This window comes from Tachysurus fulvidraco, chromosome 17 (assembly GCF_022655615.1).
Source record: "Tachysurus fulvidraco isolate hzauxx_2018 chromosome 17, HZAU_PFXX_2.0, whole genome shotgun sequence".
In the NCBI taxonomy this organism is placed as follows: Eukaryota; Metazoa; Chordata; class Actinopteri; order Siluriformes; family Bagridae; genus Tachysurus; species Tachysurus fulvidraco.
The window spans coordinates 17,091,967-17,103,271 of NC_062534.1; the positions used below are offsets into that span (position 1 = coordinate 17,091,967).

General features: G+C 35.1%; 1 protein-coding gene across 1 annotated transcript in view; it reads right to left on the reverse strand.

The window, feature by feature from the left end:
* ahnak (AHNAK nucleoprotein) overlaps window positions 1-10,842 on the reverse strand; it is a 34,125-nt gene extending 23,283 nt beyond the window's left edge. Inside the window, exons 1-2 of the mRNA XM_047802093.1 lie at window positions 10,613-10,842; window positions 1,078-1,145 (exon numbers count right to left, since the gene is read on the reverse strand). The gene's annotated coding sequence lies outside the window, so the exon portion shown is untranslated. The remainder of the gene's footprint in view (window positions 1-1,077; window positions 1,146-10,612) is intronic.
* Window positions 10,843-11,305: the final 463 nt, after the last annotated feature.

The following is an 11,305-nucleotide window of genomic DNA, read 5'->3' on the forward strand; positions in this document are numbered from 1 at the left end:
CATAAGCCAGCATTTGAAGAAGACTTTGCAAACACTAATTCAGAGGTCAAAGCACAAAATGCAAACCATTTAAACCAATGCAAACCCTTTTGTGGTCAGCAATAATAATCAGAAGGCCAGAAGAAATAAAGATTAACTGCTTCCAAAGTGATGGAAAGGCCATTGGGCATGCATAGTTGCTTCTGGTATGGCCTCACATTTATTAATAATAAGAAAACTACAGAAACCTTCTGGCAATAAGAAATGCATCCAATGTTTTCTGCAGTATCTTCAACAAGCAGCAAAGGGTGCACAATGTGACTGTGGTCTAAAATTGACACATTCTCAGTTAAAATATCTAGATTAAAATATATGTTAATGAAAGCTGAATTTCTGATTTCTAGTTCATCTAAATTGATCTCCAAATTTAAGGTATTCTCTGTATAGATAAAACCAAACAATTGGCCTTGCAGTTCTCATACTTTCAGAGGGGACTGTATAAAATATATAATATATCTAATATAATCAATTGAATATCAAATCCTTCTGATTTTTATTTTCATCCTTCCACAGAGTTTGCATACATTGTAGTGAATTGAAGTTTCTCTACAGTCTTGGGTATATAAATATAAAATTAGGACATACCCCCATGTTCTCATTTCCAATTTGAATCATTTTTTTTTTAATCAGAATTTTTAGGAAAGGCATTCCAAATTCTATTTTAAAAAAAACTTGTATGTACAAGTATGTTTAATGTGTAATATACTTCTAAAACACTTTTCTTCATAAGAAAATAATATATATCCATGTATATATTCATCCATGGCAATCAACATCTATTGTGGTTTTTAACAATAAATGACAAAAATATGTCATGAATAATAACAAAAGTATCCAAAATAGGCATGTATTAATTATGTGTATGTATCTGTGTGTATGCATCTGTAAACCTGCTCATGTATGCAGTTATCTTAACAGGCATTTATATGGCAGTAGCACAACGCATACAATCATGTGGATACAGGTCAAGAGCTTGACATAATGTTCACATCATTTTTTCCTGTGATTAAACATTTGAAATACAAAAAACATGCTTACTTCTAATCCTTGATCTCCTTTTCCCCTTGAGTTATCCTCTAGGATGGGCTCAGCCCAAGTATCTCTCCCTGAAATTATATAAAACAAAGAGTCATTACTTCTGTAATCCTCTAAAATCTTCATTTTCTAAAAATTGGAGTAAAATTAAAAATATCCATTTTAAAGTTTCAACCTCAATAAACTAGTTTTCAAGGATTAATACAAACGAGGTCACTTCAGTTCAGTATGTTTCGGCATGTAATCCTTCAAATATTCATACAAAATAAAAAAACAATTGTATTACTAGGCATCCAATGTGTAATGAGTATTTCTGTAGGACTGCCCAGTAATCATGTGGGCCTGTCATTCCAGCTTCAAACACAAACATTTCTTTGTTTCATTAGTACCACCCCCTCCACCATCCACTCAGCTGTTAGCTACGTGAGACCTTTTGACTATGAATACACCTACATGCATATTGTTTACAATGTGAAATGTTTTCCAGCGGTTCATCCACAATTATAACCTGAACAGTCTGGATCAAATTGTCTCTGAATTCCACTTTACAGTCTATCTGATTTGCTGAAGAAAAACTGTAAAATATACAGACCATGTTGTCAGAACAATAATTTACTAACTTATCTTTAAAGTTAAGAAAGAATATAAATCATTGTTGAACTGTAAATAGTTCCAATGCTCTGAGAGTTAAACCCTTCCTTTTTTTCTCATGCTTACACTCAACAAATTTAAGGAAAACACCTGAGGCTCCTTTATGCTGAGTAAAGCATTTTATGGGATGGTTATGAGCTTGTTACCAAATCAATAGACATCAATAAAAAATGATTCTGTCTATTCACCTTCATTCTATGGTCAAGCATTCCATTGTTTCATCACCTCTTTCCTCATGTTCATGAGCTCTTTCTTAGTTACAACACCCACATTCATCAAAACTGAGGGATTATATTTTGGGAAAATAGTGCTCATCCCTCAAGTACAGTTTTTGCACACCTTACCAAGGCACACTGAAGCTTTTCTTGAGGCTCATGGTGGCCCAAAATATAATACAGTAGGATTTTTTTAGTCACTGGTCTATCAAGGATTAATACAGTACATAAAAAATCTGTTAAAGATGCTATAATTTTATATATATATATATATATATATATATATATATATATATACATACACACACACACACACACACACACACACACACACACACACACACACACACACACACACACAAAAAATTCACCTAGCAGCTTGCGGAACTACAGCTGTCCTGTCACAGGGAGAGCCACCACTCTTTCATTTCTAAATTGACGTTTTTTTCTATATTTTGTTTATATAATGTTTTGTTTATAATGTTATAATTAACAAAGGTTCCCAAACCCAATTTTTTATAAGTTGAGCCTCAAAGATCTTACAGTGGCAATCTTAGAAAACAGACCTAAAAAACAAACATTTGCAAATATGAGGGAAAGAGAGAGAGAGTGAGATAGAGCATATGCAGTACCACCAAACCCCACAGGAGGGCTGCGACCTACAGGTTAATAAACCAGCATTACACCATTATGTTAATTGAGGTATTATTGATGTTTAAGTGTTTAAGCATTGAAACTCAGGATGACAAAACTTTCAGTTAAAAAACATGCATTGTACAATAACCACTTATTCTGGCCTGGGTCATGGTGAATTCAGAACCTATGCTAGGAAAACTGATGCAAGGCAGGAGTGCAAGACTAAGAAATGCAAAAGCTACCAAGCACAAGCATCTGGCCTGGTGGTTACCATAAAATCCCTGTTCAGAGACACACGCCATTGCTACCTCAACAGACCTCACTTTGCTGACTAAAAGCAACAATTTTAAATCACTTTCTAATTATCAGTAACACTAAAATCTTTTGTAGTGTTTCTTTTATAAACTTTATACTCCTTATAGATTTATAGACTATGGACTCCCTTTTTGCCAAAAATGTAATTTTTGAGTATTTTCAATGGCATACCTAAGAACAAGAATTATCTGATGTTAACTATAATTGTTAGATTGATGTGTCGAGTGGCTCATTTGCTGGTTTCACTTGGAGACTGTTCACTTACATACTATAAGTGGCAACATATAACATAATATACTAATCATAACATGTGTCTCCTATGTAAAATGTTTGGTGTTCGCAGGTCTGCACTGCAGACACAATATAGTGATGTCTGCCATCAAATCTTGCTACAATAAACATATGGCATTTTGTAACAAATACTAGATACCACTGTGAAATTTGTGCAAATTATCTGCAGTCTACAGAGAGGATAACAATATTTTTTATATCCATATTATTATAATGCCTTTAGAGTCTCTCAACCAAAAGGGACGAAACAGATTGTGTATTCAACATCTAAAGCAAGGCTCACTAAGGTCAAACATGGGTATTTACACAAGGAAAAGGAGACAAAACCAAGCACGGTTGCAATTCAACTCCCATCAAGTGTAGGGGTAGCTTATTCCTCTCCTGTCTCAAGCATGTTTTGTCAGACTGGCAGGATGTCTTGTTAATTCCCTTTTAACTAACATTTTCATAGCTTTGACAAATTCCTGGCAGTACGTCCAAGGACTACAACTGGGAGGAGGAATAAGTACATGTTTATCTTTTGTTATTTAAATATTTCATCTGATAGAGCATGAAGAATAACTGCCAGAAAAAAAAGTTTGAAATACAAGAATATACAAGAAATACAAGGTTTGAATAATTATGGTACTCTATCAAAGAGAATAGGTCAAAATGTTCCGAAGGTGTATGTACTGTGAGTGTTGGGCTTTTAAGCTAAGTTCAAGCAAACAGTTTCACATGGAGAAGCTTTGGAACAGGTGGTCAAGTCATAGTAAGAGGGGAGCACAGTGGGTAAAGAAGTGTCATATTTCCAAGTGCAAGCCTTGTTCTGCAGTAAAGCATGGTGTTCAAGTTTTGGTTTAATAATTTACCTGATTTACTGTGACATTTAAAATGCTTTAGTGGCATGTGTTGCTTCTTACAGTTTATATTAAATGCAGAACTAAGCTTTTAAGATAATAATGAAGATAGAATGGTGTCCTAATAACAAATGAAAATTGTTGACGTTACATAAGTTCTATATTATATAATATTCATAAGAATATAACAAAAATAACAAAATAATAAAAAAAAATCAAATAATAGCAACCACTGTGGGACAATAAATGGATAGTACAAAATGTCTGTTAGGCACTCCTCCATTAAAATGCGTTTAACCAAAATCTGAATTTTTTTTTGAACATTAAATAAAAAAAACGTACCAGGAGCTCAAGCAATATTAGGCAATGTCTTCTGCCACACTTCTGTTCTGTTTTCTGAAAAAAGGTAAAAGAAAAATGTGCATATTACTATAGGTATCTGAGATTACAAAGATTATGCATGAATTAAAAAAGGTAAGTAAAGTGTTGAAAAGTGGCATGAATATAATCAATTGGGGTCATTACTTTTCATATTAATAATGCACATGAAAATCTGGAAATACTATAGTGCTTTAGGCTATTGAAACAAGCTTTTTCTCTTTTCCTTCAAAACAGGGCCCCACCCTTTGCTCTCGACTTTCTCTGGTTTGCCCTCAGAGGGCGATAGTGACTGAGACAGATACTTCACAAACATAATACAGACAGCATTCCTTTACACAACCTTTATCTCGGATACCCACACCCAAACATCCCATTTCAAAGTTTTATGAAATAACTGTTGCACTTCAGTAATCAAATTCCCACATAACTTATTAGTTAATCATTAAGCAGGCTAACCCACATATTAGAATGATGAGATCGATTAAAATATGTCCTAAAAATATATACCAAACTGTATTGTAGCAGATCTAGCTGTTTTGCCAGGCCCATTAAAAACCTATAGATCAAGAATAGATCTACTGTATAGGTTCTTAAAATCCTTAGATGTATAAAGGATAGGTAAATGTTAATAGCAATTGTTTAAAGCCCATTTCACATTATATTTAAGTTAGTGTAACAAATAACTCCATATAACAATTAACAATACTATAATAACTTCAGCAGCTAGTCAAACGAAGACTATCAGTTAAGATTTGCAGCCATTATTTCACATTATAAGCAGTTGATGAAGTAAAAAATAAATAAATGACAATAAATGGAATTTTAATAAAAAAGGAACATATAGATGTCCGTTGTAATGTGATTTGTGGCACTTTTTTTACAAGTTGTTAGTTATTACAACTTGACACGTCAAGATATAAGCCGGATATAGAATATGATCAAGATATCTCACATGATTATATGATGACTAACAACAAATCTTATCTTACGGCCACTAGTGCATATCAGAAAAAAAACATATAGACGTTGGTTCCTTATGTTCTATAGAAAAAAATGATAAAAGTAATGTAATGTGGAAAATGTAAATTATGATAGTTATATCTACAAGTAGCTGTGGCAATAGGAGATCAACACAACACACAGTGACAATGAAAACAAATGCTGTAGTCAGCATAGGCATGTATTAGCCAGTGGAGACCTGCCCATGACTGTATTGAAGAACAACTGTGATTAAGTCTCTCCACCATGGTTTCAATTTACCTCCTAATGACCATTCCAAATGCAGGGAAAATAGCAAGCTGGATGACTAAATACATACTCTATGTCTTAAAGGCTTATGCTAGAATTTTAACATACAATCAACAGAAAAACTGGTTTAGTTTTCAATCATTTCAAACTTTTTTTTTAATTACATCACTTATTACTATTGTAATAAGCTAAATAATTGTGCTAATAAATATTAACCTAATAATCAAGCAAATTTGTAAAACAACAGAAATGTTGAACATTTTTTAAACATTTGGGAAAAATACTAATACTATTTCATTAGTTATATCAGGTTTTACAACATTTCAGCGAAAGGAATGGGTGGCTGTCGCAATGATGGCACAATCAACAATTGTTCATCGAAAGCAACTGAAAGAATGTCCCTGCTGCTCATGTCTCAACTGCGCAAACTTGAATATCATCTATGATTATGAAACCACAGTCAGGACCTCTCACTATACTGCTGTTTCATTATAATGCTAGTTATCCCAGAGCCGTGACTGAAATAGACATAGATGTTTGGTTATAAAGGCCAGGTTGGATGAACTTGTCATTGTGTTTGCATAGAACAACATGAGGCAGAGCAGCTGTGTACACTCAAAAGACTGACATGCAAGAGACTTCTACTTATTTATATTAATTCTGCTGCTACTGTGCTGAAGCTGAAGCAAACAAAATTACAATGGCCTGCAAAAGCTTACATAAAAATATATGGGGGAATATAAGATCAAATAAACATGTAGTATAAAAAGGTAAAAGGCCTCGCGGCATGTAAGCAATCTACGATTGGTCTAACACATCACCTCCTGCATCTAAAGTGTATAACGTACACAATATTTTAAAAATAAATGAATAAATATATAAATACATAAATAATAAAAAAGCACAGCCATGAGCACGCCATCTATTCAGTGTTCACTGCAAAGAGAGTTGAGGGCCCCACCCAGGCCTCCAGTCCCACACATTCCTCAATGTACCAGTCAGGCCAGCTGGAATAGAGCCCAGCCTCTCCTACAGTGACTAAATCAAAAGCAACGTGCTACACTCTGCCTGATACCTCTGTTCACACAGTGAAAATCTATCATCAAAATTGAATATTCTTATTATGTTGGTAGTTAGTAGTTGACTTGACATGAACCTGACCATAAAAGACATGCATCCTCGGGTTAATAGAAGGGGTCTATGATGTTATGCTATGACAAAGCATCTGTAACTCAGTGACATATTCCATATTATATACTTAGTCACTTATGGAAAATTAAGAATGATTACTAGTTCAGCTGCTCTGCCAGAACAACTAACTGAAAACCCACATCAACAACATCCTCTGCAAAGAGCCTCTGTAGACACGGAATAGAAAAAAACATGAGCACACGCACAAGCTAATAAAAATAGTTCAGAGGAAACAGAAAGCCATAAGGTAACATTTTACTGAGGCAGAAACATAGTCTAAAAAAGAACAATGTGTAACATGCTAAAGCCAAACCAAATGGATGTTTTTGAAAGGTAGAGCAGCAGACTGGCATAGTGTTCATTTATATTAACTAATTAGTGTCAAATGCTAATTATCTAAAGACTGATCCTATACAACAGCACAATATATTAAAATTAGTGTTTACATAAATTTCAGCATACTGCATTTATTTATATATTTTATATATATATAAATTATAATTGGAACATATAATTTAAAACCAAGGTGAAATGCATCAATCCAAAACCATTGAAAAGTATCAGAATATCAGAATATGCAAATATTTCAAATACCGACCACAAACTGCGCTGATAAGTGTACTGCTGATAAGTCTATTTGTCTGTATTTCTCTAAGAACTACACCAGACCTGATATACAGCAAGGTATTTTAGCACCATTTAGTTCAGTTACATTGGATGTGAAAAGCAGAAAAGAAGGAAATACTTGTTCTAACATGCCTACAGTCACGCAAGATTCTATTACAAACAACTTAATTTTGTACATACTGTTCTGAATGGAATGTTCAGAAATCCTAAAGATAACCACCCATGAAATACAGTTAACAAGTCCCTGTCATTTACCTCATTAATAAAAACTTTCATAGCTTTGATAACCTACAGCAAATACACCATAGACCTGCAAAACAAGTCTGCTGATTCTGGCTTAACCAACTGTATTCACTGTTTCAAATTCTTTATGACAATTCTTTTAATCCAGTATTCAAGACTGGATTAAGTGTGAGCACTAAAATGATTTGCAAGGAGAAGGTGTTGAACATGCTGCCACTGGAATCCATCGACACTGGAATCCATCTTGTTGCAACAATTCTGTTAATAAATCAAGCAGACATGATGATGCAAGTTGTGAAATAGATAATGTGGATCATTTTCAACATCCATATGTTTGCTAACCGAGAAGGGCTAAATGGTATTCTAATCTTGTGTTCAGTGTTATTCTTACTTGGATTAGGCCCACAATTCTATAATGCTCATAAATGCTACCACACCCATTAATACCAAACATCTAAAGGCAATGCTTTGTATCTAGCTATCATTTTCTATTCTGTAAGGCATACAGTGATTAATAAGCAGCCTATATTTTTTAATTAAACCTTATTTTCTTCTCCTGTGCGCTGAGCATTACACTTAGGTTAGCAATCCACAATTAGTTCATAATCTTGATTACCAAAAGGCTAATGATAAAAAAAAACAGTAAATGTAATTATAACTGATGCAAATATTGTATTCCATTGTATTTAAGACAACATGGAAAATTGTGTGATTCTGAGTCACTAAGATGATGCCATGGGCTTGCTCTTTGATCACCTGTTTCTAACATTCAGTGTCAGTATTTCTCAACCAAGGCTTAGTCTGGACATGCAAAAACACAGTGAAATAACGCAACAAAGGCAGAAGTCTTAAATGCTTGGAGGCATCAAAATTACGGCTGATCACCATATATTTATACATGCCAACTTAGATGGATATTCAAAATAAAGACAAGTTTCTAGATGGCTGCATGTCTGAATGCGCCCATTAATCATGAAACATCTGATCCTTTAAAAAATGGCAAAGAGCAATAAGACCACTCAGTTGTTCAGAGGGTTAAACCACATCTATTTTTCGCCAAATGGTGAAGACAGCAAACCTCGACTAGCCTGTAAGGAAATGTCAGAGGAAGTGTGCACAAGTCCAAACTGTTTCCGTTTCAGAGTGGTACAGCAAACTCTTCAAAAGCACCCATCCTTTTCTACACTATCAACAGGAGAATGTGGTTATTCTATCTGAGAGCAGTTCCACTGTGCAAAGATGTTCCAACTACAACTCAGAATTAAGACTGCAGCATTTTGGTCTAGTAAAAATCATTAAGAAATACAATCTAATGATCTTGTAGTACTAAGACACAAACAGTCAAAACCCTAATAATGTCAGGATAATAACAGACAACTGACAGATCCCATATGACATATGGTCAAATGTCATATGACCCCAAACAAAGATACAAAATCTTGCAAAAGCACAATTTGAAATAGAAATTATTAATTTATCGTGCAAAGAATATTAACAGGTCGGCGGGTGTTGTAATGTAGGGATAGTTTTGACTGCTAAAAAGAACAAGGGTGTGGCAGTGAAGGGGGTTGGAACTTAGTCTCCAACTGATCTAAGGTTTTACTAATACATATATATATATATATATATATATATATATATATATATATATATATATATATATATATATATACATATACACACACACACACACACACACACATACACACAGTATATATAAAGAGAAAAACCTAAGTTTAAAAAAAACCATTGCTTATGCTTGCTGACTAACATTTCTTACTTTAAAAAAAGAGAAAAGTTTAAGCAATATAAGAGCAAACTGAATAAAATGTCTAATTTTTGTTTCTTATAGTAAGCTGGGTTTTTTTCTCCTATGTGCTTCAGACCTGGTTTCAATTAGTAAGTCTTTCCAAACCACTACATTCCATCACCCACCCGCCCTCTTCCAGCCGCCCCTCCTCCTCTCTCTCTCACTCCCCACACCCTGGACACAATCTTGGGGCAAAAAGAACCATGGAATAAAAGGGGAAAATCTCAAAACTGCACCCAATTTTGGCAAAGTTAAACTTCACGTCTTAAATCTGGTTTTATAAAAACCTCTCCACGTGTACTATACTATACCAACACCGATTATAAACAACGGGTATTTTCCTCACATTAGCCGAACATAGAAAAATGCCAGGGAGGGGGTCTGTAACCACATTTGGTAAACTGTTCGAGTGAACACACTATTACAAAGAACAGAAATAAACACAACGCTCATGTTTAAGAAAGACTTTGAACCAATGTTAAACTATATCAGGAGTTTTCTGTCCCCACTGTAAGTGCGTGCGCAGTTCACATTCGCGCGAGCCACACCGACTTCAACCACGTTGCACCGCCACGCGCAACAAAACTACTGCACGTATTTTTTCACCTTCAATGGTGTGGGGACAATATTTACATGTCATGCAAAGTATAAAAAATTTTCCCTAACAATTAGTTGGCCAAGCACACGTTTGGCTAGGGGTTGCCTCCATAAAGAATTTCGTCATCCATTAGAAACTTTAAGGTTCTTCTTCTACAATAGGATTTTATCACTATTCATTTTACCAGTTACAATGTTTTCAGAAGCAAATGCATAATTCAGTCTCATAGGTATCGGGAAAAGGTGTGTAACAAACATGTCAATTGTGAAAACACACACACACACACCCACTGTTCCTCGTGTCCACATCTGCACCTCCTGAGCTCTACCTATATGAGCGCTTATGAATAGCGTTCTCTATTCACAACGCACTACACTTTAAGTACTTAAAATGCGTTACATTATACACATTGAATGTGCAAACTGAATTCCAAACTGCAATGGTTTGCTTGAAAAGTAGAAATCATTTTAGAGAAACAAGTTTTTTTCCCTACCTGGGAGCAGTTCACTGCTTCCAAAAAGGTTTAACACCTTGGCATGAGCATCCTCTGTTGCGCACGCCTTTCTGCCACAGCCGCAAAACGCCTTCTGTTCCAACTGTCCGAAGCGCTCAGAGTTTTTGGATAACTTTCTTTTTTTCTTTCTATCCCTTCCTCTCTCTCCAACACTTTTTTCTCTCTCTTTGCTATGTGGTCGTAACTTCGGGCTGTGGAGAATGGCTGAGTATAGGGCAAGGCAAAGATCTTCACTAGGAAGGAGGGAAGAAGGGAGGGATAAGTGGAGGGAGGGAACTGGAGCAGGGAGTGGTTCGCTTCAGCCCACCCACTGCTCCTCTCACACCCGTGTAGTCGCCACGCATTCACTATTGTAATAATCTAAATATCTAAGCGTAGTTTAGGGCCTAAACGTTGACAGAATGTAGTTAAACACAATGGGTTAATGCATACCTAAATAATGTCGAGAAAATAATATGGTAAGATGCACTGTGCTTGTAGTGCAGCTAGAAACCCTAATGAAATACTTCACCTGCACTACAAGCGTTTATTCCTTTGTACCACCTTAAGATTGTACAGACTCCTAACAATCAACGGCCTATATGGCCAACTGTCATTGTTACTAAATTGGTTATATCATTGAGCTTCTTGTCAGGGTGTAAACAAAACTCGCTTTTGGATACTAGATGACAG